The sequence below is a fragment of the Rutidosis leptorrhynchoides genome, chromosome 3 (genome assembly GCF_046630445.1).
Source record: "Rutidosis leptorrhynchoides isolate AG116_Rl617_1_P2 chromosome 3, CSIRO_AGI_Rlap_v1, whole genome shotgun sequence".
In the NCBI taxonomy this organism is placed as follows: Eukaryota; Viridiplantae; Streptophyta; class Magnoliopsida; order Asterales; family Asteraceae; genus Rutidosis; species Rutidosis leptorrhynchoides.
This window is the reverse complement of record NC_092335.1, coordinates 18,398,712-18,404,645: the sequence shown is the minus strand read 5'-3', so window position 1 is coordinate 18,404,645 and position 5,934 is coordinate 18,398,712.

Here is a 5,934-nt window from a genome sequence, read left to right as displayed (position 1 = left end):
GTAAGTCTTGACCTTCTTTCCGAAATAATTCGACCGCTAAGAGAAAAAGCCGATTCGGAAGCTACGGTTGAAGCTTGAACGGCTAATAAGTCACGAACCATAGCGGATATTATTGGATAGGTGTCTTCTTTTGTTTTCCACCAAGCCAAAACATCAAAGTTGTGAAATTGTTCGGGATTCATGTTTAGTGCAAAGTTTCCAATCTTGTAATTTCCCAACTCGCTTGTGGGTGCCGATGTAAGGGCACGTTTCGAAGCGTCTTCACGTAATTGGTTAAAAAGACTAATATTAAGGTCTCGGGCCCTTCGAGAAGATGATCCGCTCTCAAATTGGTCAACAATTGGGTTTGCTTGTCGACCATAAGTTGTTGCATAAATTGAAAATAATTGCTCAAAGGTGTTATTAAATTCGAATATTTGGTTGTTTATATAGTTGGGTTCGTCGTCTTCGGGACCATGAATACAATCCAAATTTTGATATATTGTTGTCATCAAAAGTTCCACCCCATTAAAATTGATTTTCGGGTCAAGTGCGGCCGCAAATAAAAAAACTTTAGGTATTGTTCCAAAATATTTTTTTAGTTTTTTTCTTATGTGAAAAACGGTTTGTCTAAAAACACGATTATTTGAGTTCGCAAATTCGTTAATTTTTTCCGTCATTATATAAAGTTGTTGTAAAACTAGTGAGCTAGTTGGGTAATAAACACCCGAAACTTTTGTCGTTGCCTCTTTAAAAACTTGTAAAAAATTTGTTAATGCTTCCAAGTCATCCCATTCGTTGTTATCAATCGTTTCGGAATATCCCTTTCTAATTAGTCTATTATTAAAACCGATTAAAGTTTCTTTTTGTCGTAATATATTTTCAAACATAAGACAAGTAGAATTCCACCTAGTATTATTATCAAAATAAGGACCTAACCAAGTGCCATTACAAGTTTTAACGAAATTTTTATAGTTTTTATGTCGTTCGTTGCTCGTACGATATATCGTTACTAATAATTTTCTAAATTTATCTTTTAACGAACTACAATAAGTTAAACAATCTTGAACGGCCAAGTTTATAATATGAGCAACACAACGTGTATGTATAAACGCACCATTTAAAACCGGTTGCATTCGTATTTTTAACATATCCATGGCACTAGTATTATTAGAAGCATTATCTAGCGAAATAGTAAAAACTTTATCGATTAAATTATATTCAATCAAAGTGTCTTGTATAATTTTTCTTAAATTATTACCATTATGCGGATAAGCAAATAATTTAAAAGCGATAGTCCGTTTCATTAATAACCACGAATCGGGATGAAACCAATGAGCGGTAACGGCTAAATAAGAATTTGCCGTTCCGTGTGGTGCGGTCCAAACATCACAAGTTATAGAAACTTTATGTTTATATGTTCGAAAACCTTCAATTATATCATTTTTAGCTTTTTTCCATAATTTAAAAGCGTCACGTCTTAGAGTAGTACGACTTACATTGTCATATCGCGGTTGTAGTCGGTTCCGAATTAGCTCCGTAAGCTTTGGATTGCCGAAGTGGTTGAAAGGAAGCCCTTGTTGAATGACAAACCTTGCCAAATCTTGACGAAGAGCTTCTTGATCGTATACAAAAATCGAACCATCCCGACCAAGTGTAGGTTGTGTCGGGTCTTGAGCGGCCCCCGGACAACTTTTTGCAAGATGTTTTCTTAAAGTAGAGTTACCCGCAACACCTAGGAACTTACCACATCTCTTGCAACGAGCTCTTTCTTGATTATCGGTCATCACGCACAAGTCGAAATTAGACCAAACGTCGCCTTTACGACTCGTATTTTTGATCATACGAACATCGTTGTTGGTATAACGTTGTGAAGATTGGGCAACGGAAGCGGCATCGGAAGCGGATGCTTGTGAATTATCCATTATAGGATTAGTAAGTAGAGTTTAGTGAGTAATTATAGTGTAATTATAGAGTTTTTTGAGATTTAGAGAGAATAGAGAGAATTAGATGGTGTGTTTTCAACCAAAACCCAATACCATCTATTTATACTACACTTAAAGGGGTAAAATGGTCCATAAAAGTTCAAAAAACTGCAAAAAAAAGGGTACAAAACGGCTATTTTTTTTTGAATTTCGAAAAAAAAAAAAAACCGGTTTTTATCCGGTTCTGAAAAATCCGGATTTTATCCGGTTTTTATCCGGAAAAAATCCGGTTCTGAGGCAACGGTAAGATCCGGTCGGATCCAGGAACCGGATCCGGTTCTGACAAGATCCGGATCCTGTCAGATCCGGTTTCGGATTTTTTTTCGGTTTTTTTTCGGATCCGGTTTTTTTGTGCACCTATATGCTCTCCTACTTCTTTCTAGTCAAAGAAAGCAAATTCACGAGGTTTTTTAAGGAGAATTTTTTTATATTAAAGTAGAAATAACATGAAATAAGAATGATATTCATAATAATAATGATATTCAAATGTGACAGTGTTAGAACACAAAAATCCAAATTGAAATAGACATCTGCAAAACAAAATAACTATACATCATACATACTAAAGTAGAAGCGTGGCTTTTATATAAGGGTTGATTATTATATAATATTTTATGAGTAGGTGACATGGTGAGCTTGAAATAACATGAAATACTAATCATATTAAAATTTGACACTGTTGTAGTGGAGCAATATATTTTAAAACTATACACATCTTCTATCTAATTATATAGTACTATAGTAGTATGGTGAATGTATTCAGAATGGTTTGTTTTGTAGTATCACTAACGATTTTTTGTGTGTTAAACCAAGAGACCCACACAGACCAAATGCATGCCTTCACTCACATTCATCCATGACCAGCTTGCAGAGATGCGTCTTCTGCAAACTGTCCACTCTAGGCACTGGCTTCAATTAATTGAAGGATGCTCAAAGCAACTCAACCACTCCAGATGTTGTGAAGAAACGTCCTGAATAACAAATGACAAAACATGTGTAAGAGGACATGCATTAAATAAACACCATGTAAGAGATTTTGAAGATAATAATTTTGCACATTTACATATCAGGTCAAATGGGTTAGAAAACCACTCAATAAGATTTTATTCCAATAAACCTCCTTACTCATCTGAGTTGATCAATTAAATACTAAACATCTTATTGGTTGAATAAATATAAACTATTCATAAATATATCAAATGAAATGGACAACCATGTTTTGAATCGTTAATCAACCTAGCCGACCCGACATGACCCGAGCAACACATCCATTTTGCTACATCTAATACAAACCTCTTTTTGCCTCTAAAAGCAAAAGTACTTGACCACTTGTGCTAAAAACCAAATAGAACATAGGTATGTCCACACTCAAACATAGTGTATTACTTAACAAATACCGGTTAACCATAGTCTATAGTCTATCTATATGATACAATAATTGGATACCGTTTAGTATAAAGTTGTTTGAATAAAGGAAGCTCTTTCACACTGACTTCTGAGTCAAGTCCACTAACAAATATATATATATATATATATATATATATATATATATATATATATATATATATATATATATATATATAGGTGAGGATCTATGGAGAACCAAAGGTAGTAGAGAACCCATGGAACTTGTGCAGATTGAGTCAATCTGCTGCAGATTGACATTTTTTTTTTCTGTGCAGATTGACATTTTTTTTGTGCAGATTGAGTCAATCTGCGATTTTTTTTTGCTGTTTTTTTTTTTTTTTTGCAGATCGACTTTTTTTTCTGTGCAGATTGACATTTTTTTTGCAGTTTTTTTTTTTTTTTTTTGCATATTGACTTTTTTTCTTTGCAGATTGACTGTTTTCTTTTTTGAAGATTTTTTTTTTTTGGTGCAGATTGACTTTTTTTTCCCCATAGATTGAAGCTCAATCTCCACATAGATTGAAGTTCAATCTATGAGTTCTATGGATTCTCTACATACTCTAGTTCTCTAGGGATCCTTTCACTATATATATATATATATATATATATATATATATATATATATATATATATATATATAGAAAAGTCAAAATTTAGTATATAACGTAAGCATATACTTTTTTCATAAAACCCCAAAGGAACAAACAACTCACAAGTGTATTTGAAGAATCTTCATCAGACAGCGAGCTTTGAGAGATGGCACAAAATGCATCATTTCCACCTGCTAAAATTAAAGCTAATTATACACAACTATATACATATTATTTTACTTTGACATAATAATAGTTACATAAACTTCAAAAGCATACCGTGTGATAAGCAGACGAATGATCAACAATCTCAATGAATCCATAACGAACCACACTTTAAGAACCATATAATAAGGTCAGGCTTAAAATCAAAGGAAGTGAAACGAAATAGCAGTCCGTGACCACTTTTACGACAACGAAACAAAATAAAGCACAATGACTAAAGACGATGACGAAATAAATCATTTGTTCTTACACTAACATCAGTAATATTATATGTTTCACTCGCTTGCTTATGTTTATCTAAAGTATCCTTCACCAGTTATATACAATATGTTATCTTGTCTTTTGGCATAAGACCATTCCCAACCATGACGCCGTCATGGGCACTTCCTCAGCGCCACATCAGCTTTCTCTCTCCTCCTTTCTCACCACTTCCTCCCATAACACTCACATAACACACCACTACCAACCATGACATACTCCCTCCTCATCACATACCCCACAAAATTAATTAAATAAAAGAATATACAAGTTTCTACTCCTAGAGTACAAGTAAAAAGAATGTACAAGATTCTCTCTCCGTCCTCATTTGTGCTTGTGCATGAAAAATTGCAGGGCGAAACATTGAGGGCATGGTGAGGACACATGAGGAAATGGGGAATGCCAACGGTGCCCTCGAGGGCAAGGTGAGGACACACCTCGAGGGCGTACCATTGGGAATGGTCTAAGTAACTTTCATAAGAAGCATTTTTTATATCCAGAAAAGCACACGAAGGTTATAACCAGTTTCATTAAACAATATGTGCAGTAAAAATCAGGTAATGTTTAACAGATTATAAAATATAGGAACATTATACATATATATTATATTATATATACTATATAATATAACGACAAACTCATTACATCAAATAGTTCCAATTCTCAATCGATACACAGATCTTGACGATTACATGGTCTCAGTTCACTCGGGTCATCTTCTCAAAAGTATACAAACCCCTAACCCTGAGTAACATTAAACCGGGTAGATGGTAATACACTATCACAAGACTATTTTTCAAGCTAAAAATCATAAAAAGGACATATGTTATAGACCCGCAAATTTACGGGTTTACGCCCTAAATTTATATTAAGACAATCTTCAACATAATATCACCAATGTATATGTCAGTATGTTCCAAACAAAATCAACAGTCAAAAAGTTGAAATGTGTGAAAATAGTCCACAATTACCACCTCGGTTAACCATAACACAGATCAAATCTTTGACGTTTAAAAACTTACCCATGCCATAAGCCTCGTTCCCTATACAATAAATGTATCATATGCAGTATCTTTTCCGGTTAAAAGCTCAAGTAAAATGACACCATAACTGTATACGTCCCTTTCGTTGTTGCCCTTAGCATGTCAAAATACTCTGAATACACAAGTATTTCATCGAATAAAAAGAGTATCTTCTCATTTACTTCCATGAATCAAGAAATAAGTACGATGTTAAGAAACAGATGACTTACAAAATGAAACTAAGAAAGAAAAGAGGTGTAGTATGTGTGAAAGAGCTCCACTCCAATATACACTTTGTACCATTGTAAGAAAGGAGGCTTATTTGCTCCAGCCTGCAACGATAAATCACTTAAATATATGCTGAAAGCTTTCATCTTCTATAATACTAAAAAAGAAAATTAAATATTCCGTTAATCAAGGTAGATGGGGAGATTAGAAGCAAGGTAGATGATCCAATGGCTTACGTTA